We start from the raw sequence: 18,492 nt of genomic DNA, 5'->3' as shown, positions 1-18,492 counted from the left end.
AAACTAAATAAATGGCCTGAAGAGTGAGAAGGTGACAGCTAAACAGTACAGAGAGACCTGGACTTTCAATTTAACTCTTATGTAGAGATCACACATTAAAATGGTTCTTAAGGGTTTCACTGGTTGGGTCTCTGACCCAGTGCTTTGTGAGCATTTCACTTGTTCTGGGTAAATTGGTTGAAATGAAAGCACTGCTAAAGAAAATGATCAAATGTTCACAAGCAGCAGTTTAACTTAATAAGGAGATGGGCATTCCCCCCTTTTTTGGTTATGTGTTGGAGTTGAGTATGTCAGATATATAGACAAGGGTGATCTGGCAAGCTCTGTGTGCTTGATCTTTCAATAAGTATTTGACAACATCCTTTGGAAAGATCTCAGAATAAGTTTGTAGTCAAGGAATAAAGGATATGCATGGCATTATTCCTTTTATGGGTTAGTAACAGCTTAAAGCAAAGTGTAGGAATAAATTGGTACTTCTTGCAATGGAGGGATGAAAATAATGGCTCCTCCAAGGTGTTGGTATTGTGATCCGTTGCCAATTAACCCATTTATCTGGTGTTAGGGCTAAGGAGTGAAGTACCCAATTTGCTGGTGACACTAAATGAGTGGCAAGAACTCCAAAAGAGGCTGGGGCTGACAGACAGGAGCTCACCCCTTCTCATGGATTCCAACCACTGACCTTCAAGTCTTCAGGTCAGCAGTTCAGCTGGCACAAGGGTTTAACCCATTGTGCCACCACAACCATAAAATAAGCCGCCCCAAGTCCCCTATGGGTGAGAAGGGCAGGATATTTTATTGTATTTTATTGTAATAAAATAAAATAATTTATTGGAACTGGAGACACAAGCAATAACATGATAAATACACATCACTGTAAGAAATAGGTCCATCATTCTGCAAAGAGCAATGCCATCACGTTTGAGTCTTCTCTGGGTTTTTGTTTGTCAAATTGTTTGGAAGATGCCTAGGCAAATGGTCAGAAGGATACAAAATGATGGATGGTGTGAAGCAAATCAATACACAGCTTCCTATCACTCATAAAACAGTTGGTCCTCCACCTTTATGAGTTTGACTTTTGTGTATTTTATGATTTGCAGATTTGATTGTAATGTTCTCCCAAGGAATCTCCATGTCCTTTAGTGACTCCATGGTCAACTTCTTAGACCAGTGGTTCTCAACCTGTGGGTCCCCAGGTGCTTTGGCCTACAACTCCCAGAAATCCCAGCCAGTTTACCAGCTGTTAGGATTTCTGGGAGTAGAAGGCCAAAACATCTGGGGACCCACAGGTTGTGAACCACTGTCTTGGAGGAAAGCAGCCCAAACAAAGAGCAAGGAAAGGGGTGCTTGACTTTGCAGTACAATGGCAAATGGATAGCCACACATCCTTGCTTCTTCCTAAACTAGGTTGCAACCACCAGCTTGAAAGGCTGAAGGCTCTTGGTGATCCCTCTCAGACTTTTAGCAGACCAAGATCCATTTTGAAGGCTAACCTGTTACATGGGATCCATGATTTTCTTTAGTAAGAATGGCCAAATAGATGTCAAACTCTATTTCTTTCTGCATGCCTCCCATTTCTGAGTTGCCCCCTCTTTCCCTTTTCTCATAGGCAATTTTGACTGAGTGTTGTATACATCCCCTTTTTTGCTGGGATCATAGTTTAGAATCACAGATTTGGAAGGAACCCTAGCCCCCTGACATGCAGGAATATAGCAACTAAAGCATTCATAAGAGATTGATATCTAACCTCTGTTTAAAGGCAGCCAAAAAATGAGGATTCATCACATTCTGAGGCAGTCTATCCCACTCTTCAAAGGCTCTTATTGTCAGGACGTTCTTCACAATGTTTAGGTGGATTTTGTTTTTGTCTTTGTAACGTGGATCCATAGGTTCACATCTTATGTACGCCCCCAAAACAAGCTTGCTTCACCTTCTATATCCTTGGGTATTTAAAGAAGGCTCTGTGTGTATGTATGTATGCATACACCTGTCAATCCATGATGACCCCATGAATTTCACAGGGCTTTCTTAGAATCATAGAATCATAGAGTTGGAAGAGATCTCACGAGCCATCCAGTCCAACCCCCTGCTAAGAAGCAGGAAAATCCCATTCAAAGCACTCCCGCAGCAAGGAATAGTCAGAGGTAGTTTTGACAGTTCCTTCCTCTTAAATATAGCCTATTTCAGCTGCCCCTGCTTAGCTTCCAAGATCATATAGATCACATGCCTTTAGGGGATTTAGAACCATATTGCTAATCTAGTTTCTCTTCTTCCAAGTTAAACATCACCCACTCCCCTAAGCTGTTCCTCATGTGGTTTGGTTTCCAGTTTATCATCTTGGTTACCCTCCAGCTTGTCAACATCGTATCCTTTATGAACTGTGGTACTCAGAACTGGACCCAGTCCTCCAGGTGAGATCTGATCAGGTTTAATCCTGCTAGTGAAAGCATCAGTACACTGGGCTACACAAGAGAAATAAAGCACTCCATTGCCCCATTTGCTGCTACAATGCTCCTCTGGTCTTTCCATGAAGCAAAACAGAGAGGAGAGGTTTCGCCATTCTACCCCAAATACTGGCACGGTGATCATGTGCAAGGCCAGTTTGCTCAGGCCTAAAGGAGACTGCCTTTGACTTTAAAGAAAGACCTATGACAAGCAGTGGACAACATGCAACCATCCAGATGTTAGAACATCAGGAGAGAAACATACAGCCCAGAAAATGCACAACAACCCAGTGTTAGAATGCAGTTCCCAGCACTCCTCACCAGTCTGAGATTAATGGGAGGATCATCTATGGTCACCATTTCCATATATTATTTTATGTAAATTAAGCCACAAAAGATCAGTCAGGGGTTTCCCCTCCAAAGGGGATTATAATGGGACAAGAGGGAGAAAAAAGACTTAGCACTATGTGAAAGAATAAGCCACAGTGGTGTAAAAGTCTCACTTTTGATTTCACAATGTCACCTGTTTTACAGCTTTGTTTGCCCTCTATTCAGTTTTAAATGTGTTGGCGTTTGGAATTAAAATATAGAATTATCACTTCTGTCCTGCCATCACATCACCCCCAGGTTTTATCAAAACTACTTACGTGTTGTTCACCTATCTTGCTATTTTCTTTGCATAGAGGGAGCAAGCGTTACCCTGGGGATAGCTCCAACAGCAAGTGTTAAGATGGTTACAGACTCTAACTTTGAATGGGCTGCTGTGAGTTTTCCAGACTATATGGCCAGATGCATTATCTCCTGACATTCCGCCCACATCTATGGCAGGCATCCTCAGAGGTTGTAAAGTCTGTTGGAAACTAGGCAAGTGAGGTTTATATATCTGTGGAATGTGCAGGGTGGTAGAAAGAACTCTCATCTGTTTGAGGCAAGTGTGAATGTTGCAATCACAAATCACTCTGACCAAGAGGTCATGAGTTCGAGGCCAGCTCGGAGCCTGCGTTTGTCTTTGTCTTTGTTCTATGTTAAGGCATTGAATGTTTGCCTTATATGTTAATGTGATCCGCCCTGAGTCCCCTTCGGGGTGAGAAGGGCGGAATACAAATACTGTAAATAAATAAACTGTAAATAAATTTATCACCTTGATTAGCAACCTCACAACCTCTGAGGATGCCTGTCATAGATGCAGGTGAAACACCAGGAGAGAATGCTTCTGGAACATGGCCATACAAGTCTGGAAAACTTGCAGCAACCCAGTGATTCTGGCCATGAAAGCCTTCGATGACACATCTAACTTGGAGGCTGTCTTCTTTCCCCATTTCACTTTGGCTGTAAACAGCTGTTTAAACCTGCACACCAAATTTCATTCTAATCTTCTCATTTATAAATAGCAGACCAGAAACTGCAGGTTTAGGGCTTACAGTCGATAGTAACTGCTGCACACACAAAAAAAAAACCCACAAAGTGAAACAGATGAAGAGTTTGCTTACATGAGCTTAGAGCAGAATCGAAGGTATCACACAGGCGAGTGCTTGGTGCATCTTGTAGTGGAGCCAGGACATCACATTGTGACTACTATTTCTGCGAACACAGCCCTTAACTATTTTATTTCACATGGGTGAGTCTACGACTCAGTTCAGGCACATGACATCCTGATCCCCTTGTGGCTGTTAAGGCAATTTAGAAGCCAGGTTAGTACGGGCGGCAAAGAAGAATACACTCATCAGCTGATGAACAAAATGCCAGGCCTCAGGCAACCTTCAGCCTCCAACTACAAAATGGGCTTCATTCCCATTGTAAAGATTCACTGCAAGAATAACAGAGAAAAGAAGCAAATTTAAAACCTCAAGGGCAACATGAAACATAAATAAAATGCATTGCTATCAGAACCACCCCTTTCTGGGCATTATCAGTGGTCATGTAATGGATAGATTTGGGATCTCCAATACTTGAAAACTACGCTTGCTAGTTTCTGAGGAAAGGATTAATAGACTTGTATATAATGTCAAATGAATGCAGTTTGACACCACTTCAACCCCAGTGGCATAGTGGGTTAAACCACTGAGCTGCTGAACTTGCTGAACGATAAGTCGCAGGTTCGAATCCGGAGAGCGGGGTGAGCTCCCGTTGTTAGCCCCAGCTTCCACCATCCTAGCAGTTTGAAAACATGTAAACATGAGTAAATCAATAGGTAGTGCTCTGGCAGGAAGGTAACAGTGCTCCATGCAGTCATGCCGGCCACATGACCTTGCAGGTGTCTATGGACAACGCCAGCTCTTCAGTTTAGAAATGGAGATGAGCACCACCCTCAGAGTCGGACACGACTAGACTTCATGTCAGGGGAAACCTTTACCTTTACCTTTACTCAACTGCCAAGGCTCAATGCTATGGAATCATGGAAGTTGTCATTTTACAAGGCCTTTTGCCTACTCTGCCAAAATGTTCTGCTACCTCACCAAAATAAAACTTGCAGGATCCCATAGCATTGAGTCATAGCAATCAAAGTAGTGCCAAACTGCATTAATTCTACAGTGTAGATATACTCTTAGATGGACTGCTCAACCAATATTTTAAAAACATGCATGAGAAAATAAAGCAGCAGTGCCAGATCACACAAGAATATCAGGGAGGAAAAAATTGAAAAGAACTTTGGTAACCACTTTATAAGGTCCGCCCTCATCAAAACATGGGAAAAGTATAAAAACAGACTTTACCAGAAAACACCACTATGGCTTTCACCGCTGGAAGCAATACATAGAAGAGAGTCAGCTTGGGAAACGTGGCCAACCTATAAAGACGTCCTACAAAAAGCAAATGGCAACTATAGTCTAAAAAACTAAGAAGAAATAAACAAAACATTCAAGAACGTATCTTGGTTCCAATACAGACAACTCGCAGAATATTTCAATAAAGATAAAAAAATAGGTTTTATGGAAAAAGAAACTGTATGGGACAAGATAATTCATTTTGAGAAGAAAGAAATAGCAAGAACATATAAGGTATTACTGGAATGGTCAACAGAAACCGAAATGGTAAAAGACTGTATGATTAAATGGGCATCAAACATAGGCCACCCGATAAAAATGGAAGATTGGGAAAGAAATTGGAATAAGAGACTGAAATATACTTATGCATATGATTTAAGAGAGAACTGGTACAAAATGATGTACCGATGGTACATCACTCCACAAAAACTGGCCAGATGTTATAAAAACCTACAAGACAAATGTGGGAAATGTCAAACTCAGGAGGGGACTTTCTTCCATATGTGGTGGACATGTAAAAATGCAAAAGAATTTTGGACAAAAATACATGGAAAAATCCAAGAAAAAATAGGATTGAAATTTCAAATGAAACCAGAATACTTTCTTTTAGGAATGCCAGATTTTGAAATGGACATAAGTAAAGACATACTATTCAATTACTTGGTGACAGCTGCCAGAATAATTTATGCAAAAAATTGGGAATTGAAAAAAGTTCCGCGGATGGAGGATTGGAAATTGAAAATATTATGAATATGGACAAACTAACACAATGCCTTAAAAGAAATCAAAGTATACCAAAAAAAATCAGCAGATTGGACCCTTTTGAAAGAATACTTAAAATAAGAGAAAAAGGAAATGCTGATTCCCAAATTATTTATATATATATATATATATATATATATATATATATATATATAAACACAATTTTAGTAATAGGGAGGTAATTTCTCATTAAAGAAAGGAAAGACATATTCCTTTAAAAGTATATGAAGCTTAACTCTAAACTTCTATGGAAGAGATCGGAAGTCGACATAAGTGTGTGTATGTATGTATAATTTTTTCTCTCTCTCTTTTACCTTTTATTTTTCCTACTTTTCTTTATCATTATGTTCCCCCACTTTCACTGTAATGGAAAACATTCGTGAGTGCAATTACCTATTTACTTTTTGTATGTGTTTTTTTTATATATTTATATTGTTTTCTCCCTGTTTTTGAAACAAATAAAAATATCATTAAAAAAAAAAGAATATCAGGAAACACTTTCTTAAACACTTGCTGAAGTGGCTGTCATTCAGCAGAATTGAGTCTCACATCTTCAAAGCGAGGAATAGCTTCATCCTGATATGGTGAGCTTTAAAACGACCTGCATTGATGTAACAGGGGATTCTCGTATTATCATTAGAGGACAGAGAGCGGCCAATGATATATGTGGAGAATATACATTACATGTAATCTTGACGATGAAAGAGACCACAGGGGCCATCCAGTCCAACCCCTTTCAATCATGCAGAAAAAACACCATCAAAGCACTTGTGTCAAATGGCCATCCAGGCTGTATTTTAAAATGTGCAGAGGAGGAGACGCACTCCAAGGCAGCAGCATATTCCACTCCCGAACAGCTCTTACCCATCAGGATATTCTTTCTACTGCTTAAATTTAATATCTTTTCCTGCATTTTGAATCTAATGCTCTGTGTCCCAATCTCCAGGGCAGAAGAATATAGGTTTCCCCCCTCCTCAATGTGACATCCTTTCAAATATTTAAGCATGGCTCTCATGTCCCCTGTCAGCCTTCTCTTCTCCAAGCTAAGCATACTCAGCTACTTCATAATAATGGGTTGCCTTCCAAACCTTTTCTGTTTTTTTTTAAACATTTTATTTATAGTTTTCCAAATACATAAAAAGTGTGGGAACAAAAACGGTAAGTAAAAGGAAAGAATATACAAGATATTGAAAAAAGAAAAAAAAGAAAAAAATTGAGTCCATATATATATACATACACACACACACACACACACACACACACACACACACACATATATGTGTGTGTGTATTATATATTGGCGGGTACCCACCCCCTACCCTTTCAGATCTTCTGCATTACTAAATCAATTTCCTTCACATCTGGGCATTTTAACTATGAATGCCCTTTTGCTTCTTACAAGCCGGAGATTGTTTTTAAACATGTCCAGTCTGGTTTTTTCCTTGGCGGATTACTCCGTTAAATTGTTTGTGTTAGTAAGTCCATGTTTATTTATTTATTTATTTATTTACAGTATTTATATTCCGCCCATCTCACCCCGAAGGGGACTCAGGGCAGATTACAATGAACACATATATGGCAAACATTCAATGCCAATAGACAAACAACATATATAGAAAGACACAGAGGCATTTAACATTTTTTTTCCAGCTTCACGATTCCGGCCACAGGGGGAGCTGTTGCTTCACTGTCCAATAGTGGCTGTACTTCCTCATTCCTTTCCTCATGTTTTGCTGGCAGTTTTTATGATGTTGTAAATCAGTTAAATTAGCCTCCCGCATAAAGCGTACCTAAATTTCCCTACTTGACAGATGCAACTGTCTTTCGGGGCAGGATGGTGGCGAGGCAGAGGGCAGCCGGCGGGTGGAGGATGTTCCTTATGTCTAATAGTTTCAGCGTCCATTTTTCCACTGTAGGGGTTTCTTGCGTCTTCCATACTTTTGCTAGGCATATCCTAGCTGCTGTAACCATATATGTAAAAAGCCTTTCCGTGTTGGAGTCCATCTGAAAGTCCATTATTCCTAGTAAGAAGTATTCAGGTTTTATGTCAAAAAAATTTTTTTTAGTATTTTCTCCATTTCTTTATGGATACTTTTTGATCTTCTTACACCCCCACCTTACTTAGGCGATCCCTCGTAGCTCAAGGATGATTGTCTTCCATCCTTGGTGTCTTGAGGGTGGGTTCTTAGGTGGCTGAAGAGACCTATTCTTGACCCGCATATTCTCCCGCAGTGAGGACATCGGCTTCCAGGTGGAAGGCGGTCCCGGTCAGGGTTAGCTTGACGCTCCTTCCTCTTGGCATGTTTCTCCCTTAAGCCCTCCATTTGTGCCTCTTCGAACTCCGCAGCACTGCTGGTTACAGCTGACCTCCAATTAGAGCGCTCATGGGCCAGGGCTTTCCAGTTCTCAGTGTCTAGGCCACAGTTTTTAAGGTTGGCTTTGAGCCCATCTTTAAATCTCTTTTCCTGCCCACCAACATTACGTTTCCCATTCTTGAGTTCGGAATAGAGTAACTGCTTTGGGAGACGGTGATCGGGCATTCAGACAACGTGGCCAGTCCAGCGGAGTTGATGGCGTAGGAGCATCGCTTCAATGCTGGTGGTCTTTGCTTCTTCCAGCACGCTGACATTTGTCCGCCTGTCTTCCCAAGAGATTTGCAGGATTTTCCTGAGGCAACGCTGATGGAAACGCTCCAGGACACCCCCACCACATGTGTATAAAATCACCCTTATGTTTCCCACATTTCCAACATTTCCCGTCACCTTTCCCCTTGCTGAATTTCGCTAGTCTTTCCGGCGTCAAATACCACCACCTTTTCTGGACACATTGCAGCTTGTCAGGATTGCCCTTTTCTTCCCTTTCCCATTGCGTTGGTGAAGCCAGAATCACAGCATGCTTTCCATATGGAGGTCTCGGTGGATTCTCATGTGCATGTGCAGAGTTCCCCGAGACTGCCATCCTCCCTGCCTCAAAGCAGGGAACAAAAATCTGCGAACCCCACTTCAACCAAGGTGAACTGAACCACCTCAACTGGGCTCTAGAGGCCAATGAAGACTCCACCACAGACATCAGAAGAGAAGCAAGGCCAAGAACAAGCCATGAGAATAAGGACAAAGATCCACCCAGAGGAAATGTTCTCAAACAGGCATGGGCCAACTTGGGCCCTCCTTCCGGGTGTTTTGGACTCCGACTCCCACCATTCCTCACAGCCTCAGGCCCCTTCCTTTTCCCCCTCAGCCGCTTAAGCGGCTGAGGGGGAAAAGGAAAGGGCCTGAGGCTGTGAGGAATGGTGGGAGTTGAGCCGTGTGTTTCTGGGCCATCCGTGCGCCCTTCTTGTCCTTGTCCAGCTTCCACACCTGCCCCCTCCTTCCCTCCCTCAATGCAGGATCTCTGCGGTGACACACGGCTACACCTTGGGATGCCTGCCTGCCGCTGGCTTTCTCCAGCTGTCTCCATGGCAACCCCATCCGCGTAACCATGGAGACCGTTGATCACGACGCTGCTGCCGCTGGTGCCAAGGGCGCCCAGATGCGCGCACTTAGGCAGGATGGTGGCGAGGCAGAGGGCAGAGAATATTCTGGACGCCGCAGTCATGGCTTTCCGCTCTCAGATGGGCCAAGGAAGAAAGTCAGCCCCTTTAACAATTAGTAACTGCAAAAAAACAAAAACAAAACCTGCATGCAAAAAAACATAGGCTGTATCACTCTTTGAAGATTTAAGGTGGAATCAGGTGTCAAGCAGGGATGTGTTATTGCCCCCACCTTATTTTCCATCTTCATTGCTATGATACTTCACCTTGTTGATGAGAAGCTTCCCACCGGAGTGGAAATCATCTATCAGACAGATGGCAAGCTATTTAACCTCAGCAGACTGAAAGCCAAAACCAAGGTCACCACAACATCTGTTATAGAACTCCAATAAGCCGATGACAACGTAGTCTGTGCGCATTCAGAAGAAGGCCTACAAGCCACTCTAAACACCTTTGCAGAAGCAAACAAGAAGCTCGGCCTCTCATTAAACATTGATAAACCAAAGAGCTCTAAAAAAGCAAACGGGATTCTGGCCTGCATAAATAGGGGTATAGCATCTAGATCCAGGGAAGTCCTGCTCCCCCTCTATTCTGCCTTGGTCAGACCACACCTGGAATACTGCGTCCAATTCTGGGCACCTCAGTTGAAGGGAGATGTTGACAAGCTGGAAAGCGTCCAGAGGAGGGCGACTAAAATGATCAAGGGTCTGGAGAACATCCCCTGTGAGGAGCGGCTTAAAGAGCTGGGTATGCTTAGCCTGCAAAAGAGAAGGCTGAGAGGAGACATGATAGCCATGTCCAACACGTGAAGGGAAGTCATAGGGAGGAGGGAGCAAGCTTGTTTTCTGCTGCCCTGCAGACTAGGACACGGAACAATGGCTTCAAACTACAGGAAAGGAGATTCCACCTGAACTTTAGGAAGAACTTTCTGACTGTGAGAGCTGTTCAGCAGTGGAACTCTCTGTGGTGGAGGCTCCTTCTTTGGAGGCTTTTAAGCAGAGGCTGGATGGCCATATGTCAGGGGTGCTTTGAATGCGATTTCCTGCTTCTTAGCGGGGGGTTGGACTAGATGCCCATGAAGTCTCTTCCAACTCTACTATTCTATGATTCTATGATTCTTCCAGCAGTCACCAGCCAATTCCTCTGCAAGGCCAGAAATACAGCTTAATGGAGTAACGTTAGAAAATGTTGACCATTTCCGCTACCTTGGCAGCCACCTCTCCACAAAAGTCAACATTGACGCTGAAATACAGCACCGCCTGAACTCTGCGAGTGCAGCATATTTCCGAATAAAGCAGAGAGTGTTTGAGGATCAGGACATCTATAGGGACACCGAGGTGTTTGTTTATAAAGCTATTGTCCTCCCAACCCTGTTATACGCCTGCAAAACGTGGACTGTCTATAGACATCATACTCAACTCCCGAAACGATTCCATCAGTGTTGCCTCTGAAAAATCCTGCAAATCTTGTGGGAAGACAAGCAGATAAATGTCAGCGTGCTGGAAGAGGCAAATACCACCAGCACTGAAGCCATGCTCCCATGCCATCAACTCTGCTGGACTGGCCACATTGTCCGAATGCCCGATCACTGTCTCTCAAAGCAGTTACTGTACTCCCAACTCAAAAATGGGAAACATAATGTTGGAGGACAGGAAAAGAGATTTAAAGATGGGCTTAAAGCCAACCTTAAAAACTGTGGCATAGACACTGAGAACTGGGAAGCCCTGGCCCTTGAGCACTCTAGCTTGAGGTCAGCTGTGACCAGTAGTGCTGTGGAATTCAAGGAGGCATGAATGGAGGGCAAAAGGGAGAAACATGCCAAGAGGAAGGTGCGTCAAGCCAGCCCTGATCAGGATCACCTTCCACCTGGAAACAGATGTCCTCACTGTGGAAGAACATGTGGGTCAAGAATAGGACTCCACAGTCACCTACGTACCCAAGACACTACATTTGGAAGGCCATCATACTCGAACAATGAAGGATCGCCTAAGTAAGTGTTGCTGTGTGCCATCAATGCATTTCTGACTTATGGTGGCCCCATTGCAAATATGTCACAGAATATTGTTAAAGTTTGTGACTCGCCCAAGTCAGCTGGGGGTTTGAACAACCTTCAATTGAGTTGAACACCCTTAAAATGAATTGAAGTTCTTCACTCCAACCACTATCCCACACTGCTTTCTCACTTTTCTTTTCCAACTCAATGTTTGCTGGTCTTTGAAGAAGCTGGATCTTCCTTGAGCTCTGGCTGGGGATCAAGTGAGATGGAAGAAATGTGTGTCTTCTTTTTAATATTAAACATTGAGGTTGCCAAAACATACTGATAGTCTTATCTCAGTGGTTCTTAACTTGTGGGTCCTGAGATGTTTTGGCCTTCAATTCCCAGAAATCCTAACAGCTGGTAAACTGGCTGGGATTTCTGGGAGTTGTAGGCCAAAACACCTGGGGACTTACAGGTTGAGAACCACTGCCTTATCTGGTTCTCTGGAGAGGTTAAACAGCCATGGGCAAACTTCAACTCCCACCATTCCTAACAGCCTCAGGCCCCTTCCTTTTCCCCCTCAGCCGCTTAAGCGGCTGAGGGGGAAAAGGAAAGGGCCTGAGGCTGTTAGGAATGGTGGGAGTTGAAGTCCAAAACACCTGGAGGGACCAAGTTTGCCCATACCTGGGTTACACTCATAGAATCAGAGTTTGAAGAGACTCCATGGGCCAACCGGGCCAACCCCATTCTGCCATGCAGGAACACACAATCAAATCATTCCTGACAGATGGCCATCCAGACTCTGCTCAAAAGCCTCCAGACAAGGGGACTCCACCATCCTCCCAGGCAACATATCCCACTGCCAAACTGCTCTTCCTACTGTTTTAAACTTAATGTCTTTTCCTGCTATTTGAATCTGCCATTCCATGTCCTCAACAGAAAACAAGTTTGCCTCCTTCTCAACGTGACATCCTTTAAATCATGGCTGTCATTTCCCCTCTCAGTCTTCTCATCTCAAGCTAAACAGACCTCATAGGGCTTAGTTTTCAGACCTTTGACTTCTCTGGTTAGGGTTGGGCACCAGGAAACAAACGTCGACTGAGATTTCCTGGAGTTTCAAGGAGAATGACTGTTTAAGAAAGGAACACGTCATTAGTTATTGAAAATAATGTATTGCCTAACACAGGGGTCCCCAAACTAAGGCCCATGGGCCAGATGCAGCCCATGTCATTTACCTGGTCATTTACCTGGTCCCTGTGCTAAACTTTAGACTTAGGGTTGACCTAAGTCTACCTGGTCTTTAGAGGTCTCTTTGTTTCTCTATGGTCTAATGAGATCGTCTAGATGGTCCTTGCTTAGCTACAGCCTTATGAGACCATCTAGATGGTTTTTAGAGGTCACTTTCCTTACCTATTGTCCTATGAGATTGTCTAGATGGCCTTTGGGGGTCCCTTTCTTTACCTATGGTTTTATGAAACCATCTAGATGGTCTTTGAGGGTCCCTTTCCTTACCAATGGTCTTATGAGACCATCTAGATGGTTTTTGGAGGTCTCTTTGCTTACCTATAGTCTTATGAGATTGCCTAGATCAGGGGTCCCCAAACTAAGGCCCATGGGCCGGATGCGGCCCTCCAAGGTCATTGACCTGGCCTCTGTCCTAAACTTTAGACTTAGGGTTGACCTAAGTCTGAAATGACTTAAAGGCACACAACAACAACAATCCTAATTTTGGACTATTTCATAGTCTGGCCCCCCCAACAATCTGAGGGACTGTGAATCGGCCCCCCATTTAAAAGGTTTGAGGACCCCTGCCCCCCTGACAATACATTATTCCACACTGTATCACTTTTTTCTCCATGCGAGCCAGAGTAGTGTAGTGGTTTGAGTATTGGACCTGTAAACTAAGGTTCAGAAATTCCCTGAATCTCTAGGAAAGGCACGTAGCTGTTATATTCCCGCAACACCTCTCCCACATTTGAATACTCAATATTCAGGAACTGTGCCCAGCCAACCTTTCCAAGATTTAGCTCGGTTTATGGCTAGCGTGCAAGTACCGCAACGCCACACCCACATCTTTGCACGCTTACATTCAAGCCACTGTTTCAAGGGAGGATACGTTCCCCTCCAAGCATTTGAAATCCTTCTCAGTCTGATGATTTGTCAACCGAGTGCTGAAACTGCAGCCTGCCTTGAACGTTTAAGCTGCCGCGTTCAATGCAACTCATTACTCACTGCTCAGAGGAAGGAGACCACCTGCAGCACTGATTAATTCTGTACTCTGGCAACGCAGGGAGAGTAGCATCTTCCTCAGAGAGGGTACAAGCCTATACTGGGATTCCCAACTACTGCTTGGGCTGAAGGTGAGTGGCATGAGGAAAGATTGCTATAATGTGGGAAAACATGATCTCATTGCTGATACTGGATAGAGGTTGGAATCATAAAATCATAAAGTTAAAAGAGACAAGGGACATCCAGTCCAACTCCATTCTGTGACGTAGGTACACAGAATCAAAAGTATTTTTGACAGATGGCCATCTATCCTCAGATAAAAAAATCTCCAGAGCATTCTGCTGTCAAATAGCTCTTACTCTCAGGAGGTTCTTTCTAATGTTTAGGTGGAATCTCTTATCATAAACCCTCTCAGTCTTCTCTTCTAGAAGCTTAACATACCCAGTTCCCTCAGCTGTTTCTCAAAGGGTTTGGTTTCCAAACCCCTTTGATCATCTTGGTTGACCTTCTCTGGTTTGGGTTGGAGATCAGCAATCTAGCTTCAACTGAGGTTTCCTAGAGTTTCAAGAAAAATGGCTGTTTAAGAAAAGAATGAGTCATTGGCTATAAAAAATAAAGTTCTAGCACAATACTTTATTGCATACTAGATCACTTCTGGTTAGGCTTTTTAAGAGTGGACCTGGAGAGACCAAGGTTCAAATCCCTGCTCAGTTGTGGAAACCCACTGTTTGACCTTGGGTAAGTTACACACACTCGTCATCAAAGGAAGGTAAAAGCAAGCATCTTCTAAACAAATCCTGCCAAGTGAACCCTCTCATTGAACATCGAGAAAACCAAAGTGTTCTTCCAACAGTCACCAGCCAATCCCTCTGCAATGCCAGAAAAACAGCTTAATGGTGTAACATTAGAAAAGGTTGCCAGGAGACCGAAAGGCCAATGCCAACAAAGGTTGATTAAAGGGGAAGGTTATTTACTACTCAAACAAGTAATGGTCAGAGTGGGGCTGCATGACACAGCTCCATATTGTCTGGTTATACATCTTTGAGCCCACAGCATGGCAAAGTGCCTTTTTTGGACTAATTCTAAAATCTCCCAGCCAGTGTAACTACCTGGGATTTGTCTGGGGGATTCTGGGTTGATTCAGCTCAGCAGATGCTGTGAAAGGTTTTTCAAGGGCACCCCTTTTCAAAGAAAATGTTGGGGGCTGATCCTTGGAGGCATTTCAAGTGTGCTACAATCTCTTCTGTCCACCAAAGCCCAATCTTCCCAAAACACTACCTGGCACCTTCAAATCCCAGAATGTCAAAGATGGCAGTCTGTAAGGGACTACACAAATAGATACAATTTTTGGCATAGTATTGAACCTCGTCAGTTTCTTCTGGCAACTCCTTCCTGCCAAGAGAAGAGGATCTGGATGCAGAGCCAGGCTCCCTGGCTCCTGCAATGGAGAGCATGAGGAACTCTTGCCAGCAAACACTGGGAAAAATCCCAGACCTCTCCCCTCTGGCGCCCCCTTGTGCATCCAGAAATGGGACTGCAAGGTGCACGCATGGGCAAATGGAGCTCCAGGGATCAAGACTTCTCGGGAGTAAAACTTATTGTTGCTGTGTGCCTACAAGCTGTTTCTGCCTTATGGCAACCCTATTCTAGTCTCCACAGAGTTGTAACCCAATGTCCAAACAAGTACATGACACTGGTTTTCTATCTCTAAAGTAATCCTAAAGAACCCTTGAAAATTATACTTTGGGATAATCAGATATGGTAAACATCTTGGCTGAAAAATGGGCAGAGAAGTTTAGATTCTACAAACCATGTTATGTTTTGTACAACAAATTTTGTGATTGCTTGTGTAAATTCATTGTATTGTGCACTCTGAACATTTTCCACAAATGTTTCCGATCTTGCGTTGTTTCCAGTATAAATTAGGGTATGGCCATTCTAAATTTGGATTTTATTGTCTCTGCTCACATTATCAGCACAAAGGTCCCAGACAGGAATGGTGGTGGATAAACTCACCGGCCTCACAGGTATTTCCACATCCGTTTCCATGGGGTGCCATGCAGTCTCCACATCTGTTCCCTAAGTATGTCAGATTTCAAGGTGAGATTACATATAGACACTGAATATAATACCATCAGTATACTGACAATCTCCCTTTCAATACAACTTTAGCACCAAGCTTTGGATATAGGTAGAGTGCCTGTTCAACTAATTATACAAATTTCTCCATTGCAATTCAAACATATTGCCAGGAGGCTTACAAAATAAATAAAATACATTACCATATATAATCGTGTATAAGTTGACCTTACATCTAAGTTGAAGGCACATTTGGGGGCCAAAGCTATGGATTTTCATTTGATCTGTAGATAGGCTGTTATGGTTGAGCCTTATGGCTCCGATACTGGGAGACGTGGTCGTAAGACTCCTCGGGAGTCAGATACTCTCGAGGAGCGAGAAAGGAAGCGGCTGCGGGACTTATTTGCAGAACCATCTGACGAGGATTCCTTTGAGGGTTTTACTGAGAGAATGGAGGAAGAGATGGTTAGCTCAGAGGAGGATGACAAGGAATGGCCTCGTGTGAGGGAGGATTTGGGTGCCATTGGCAATGATAGTATGGAAGGCGATTGGGGACCTTCAGGATTAGACCCGTGGACAAGCTGGAGGGATGGGACGGGATCCACAGCTGGGGATGCTGTGGGGCGTAGTCAAAGGTGTTTCAGTTCTGATGAGGAAAGTGATGAGGAAACGCCTGGAATTAGGGTAACAGCTGATAGCGATGAGGAGCTGTAAACTGGCATAAAATGGGGTTTGGAAGCAATGGCTAATTGCGTTGGGCAAGGTAATCTGGACGAACGCTTGGGCTCTGTGTGGGAAATTCCTGAAGACGGGTGTGATTCGTTTGCTGACTACGTAAGTTACCAAGGACACTGGGCATAGACGGCGGGAGGAACTGTGTGGGCTTTTGTTGTGCAACCTGTGCTTAATCTTAATAGCTTGGACCTCCGTCGTCTTCTTGACGGACGCCATCTGTTTATTCTGGACTGACTGACTGACTGACTGACTACGGCCTCGGACTCTCCTTCCTGTGATTATCGTTGGACCTGGTGAACTACAAACGTCTGTACCTGCCTTACGACCTTCGGACCGGATTGGAACTTCGCTGACCGCTTCTGCCCTTGAATGCTGCGTTTGTATCTGGAAATTGCTTGCTGTGTGGAGGAGTAACCTCTTAGTTACTCAAACATAGCTTTTGGCAGCAGAGAAGCATCTGCTGCCAGTTTTTTGTATTCCTTTGAACCTTTTGTTCACCAGCTTTTGTTTGTTTTAGTCCCAGGCTGAAGTAAGCTTTTTTGGTTTGACCCAGATTAAACTCCGGTTTAATCCGGTTTATCTTTTGAACGTTTTCCTTGTGTCTTTTTACTTTTAAGGCCAATGTTTGCCTAGCCCTTGTCTTTTACGGGCATTTTTGGTTCTGTAACTCCAATAAACTTTGTTATATCTTATCTTGTGGCGTTCTGTCCTTGACAGAGGCCGAGGATCATTCCGCAGAAGACTAGCCATTTCCAACTGCTGTTGCCATTTTTCTGTCCAAACGTTCTAAAAAGATTAGCACCACCACCATGGTGGAGAAAATAGAAGGGTCAATGTTTCTTTTACATTCCCTCAGGTGGCGCAGTGTGTTAAAGTGCTGAGCTGCTGAACTTGTGGACCGAAAGGTTGCAGGTTCGAATCTGGGGAGCGGAGTGAGCGCCCGCTGTTAGCCCCAGCTTCTGCCAACCTAGCAGTTCGAAAATATGCAAATGTGAGTAGATCAATAGGTACCGCTCCGGCAGGAAGGGAACAGCGCTCCATGCAGTCATGCTGGCCATATGACCTTGGCGGTGTCTATGGACAACACCGGCTCTTTGGCTTAGAAATGGAGATGAGCACCAACCTCCAGAGTCAGACACAACTGGACTTAATGTCGGGGGGGGGGGGGGGGGGGAAACCTTTACCTTTACCTTACCTGGATCAACTAGACTCTATTTGCCACTCTACTCAGAAAACAAAATGGTTCCCTTTAAAAAAAGAGTTAAAGTACACGAGTCATACTGATAAGGCAACCCAGACCATTTTGCCTTAAAATTTTAGATTTATTTGTGAGTATATTCAGGAATTATAAATAAAAGAATTAGATCAGGCAAACTCAAACTGCAGCTCACCAGCTGTTTAGGCCTCTAATTCCTGGAAGCCCTAGCCAACTTGTTCAATGTTCAGAAATTCTGGGAGTTGGAGACTTAAACTGGAGGGCTGCAGTTTAAGTAAGCCTGCATTGGACTAGGAGGAAAATGACTATGAAGGTCATTTAAGAGTCAAGAGGACCAGAATGGTACTAGCCATCATTGGAAAACAAGATCTTGGTTGGGCACCAAAACAACAGACCAGGATAATTCCTCCAGGAAGAGAGTATTCAACAACAGGGGAGATACCATCAAGATGACCTTTTAATTGCCCTTCTTCACAATTATTAGGACACATTCAGAGCCTGGAAAAGCTACGTTTGGGGCCATAGCTCTGCAGTGGCTGCACTGACAAGGGGATTCTTGTTATCATACAAAAAGTTTTAGGCAGGTGTTCTTGCACTCACCTCACCTCAGATAAGACGAACATTCAAGTTAAGCAGTAACAACTTTTGCCTCAGCCAGAAGTTGTCCTATGTTAAATCGGATCATGGACCCATTGAGTTTCTCTGACTCTGCCGGACTTCAGAGTAGGAGTTGTCTGACCCTATCTAGAGATACTGGG

The sequence above is a fragment of the Anolis carolinensis genome, chromosome 2, assembly GCF_035594765.1.
Source record: "Anolis carolinensis isolate JA03-04 chromosome 2, rAnoCar3.1.pri, whole genome shotgun sequence".
Classification (NCBI taxonomy): domain Eukaryota; kingdom Metazoa; phylum Chordata; class Lepidosauria; order Squamata; family Dactyloidae; genus Anolis; species Anolis carolinensis.
This window is presented reverse-complemented; position numbering follows the sequence as displayed.